This window comes from Dipodomys merriami, unplaced genomic scaffold (assembly GCF_024711535.1).
Source record: "Dipodomys merriami isolate MVZ:Mamm:240054 unplaced genomic scaffold, mDipMer1.0.p SCAF_292, whole genome shotgun sequence".
In the NCBI taxonomy this organism is placed as follows: domain Eukaryota; kingdom Metazoa; phylum Chordata; class Mammalia; order Rodentia; family Heteromyidae; genus Dipodomys; species Dipodomys merriami.
Genome location: NW_027204404.1, coordinates 579186 through 579729, shown reverse-complemented (window position 1 = coordinate 579729; position 544 = coordinate 579186). Strand labels below are relative to the sequence as shown.

At 31.2% G+C, this 544-nt stretch overlaps 1 pseudogene; it reads left to right on the top strand.

The window, feature by feature from the left end:
• Positions 1–244: 244 nt before the first annotated feature.
• On the top strand, positions 245–344 carry LOC138839095 (U6 spliceosomal RNA; annotated as a pseudogene).
• The last annotated feature ends 200 nt before the right edge of the window (positions 345–544 follow it).

Genomic DNA, 544 nt, shown 5'->3' with positions numbered 1-544 from the left:
TATAAATACTTGAAAGTACAATCAAATCCAAAATGGAAAATATTTAAAATAGTAATTGACAAAAAATTGCAAATGTGAGCATTAGACTGAACAATATAATTTTTCCACTATTCACAGAATTTCAGGGAAATAAAATCAATAGCACTGTTAGAAACAATAATGTTTCCTTGTATCAAATAGGCACCCAAGGATATAAGCCTGTATAAAGATTGCAACATTAACTATTTAATTTAGAGGATACTACATGCTTTAGCAGCATGTATACCCAAATTACAACAATACAGATATTAACATGGCACTTGCACAAAGATCATATGAAAATTTGTGAAGTATTCCAAATTTTTCATTCTTCGGATGCAAGAAATGAAAAACATTTAAAATTGATTACAAAATTACAAGTGTAAAAATATATGTAACTCATATAATTAAAAGTTAGTTTGACATCAGTGTATTAAATCGTGACCTTAGAAAGGCCCTTATATGGGGCTGGGAAGGTGGCTCATTTGTAGAGCGCTTGCCTTGCATGCCTGAGGCCCTGAGTTCG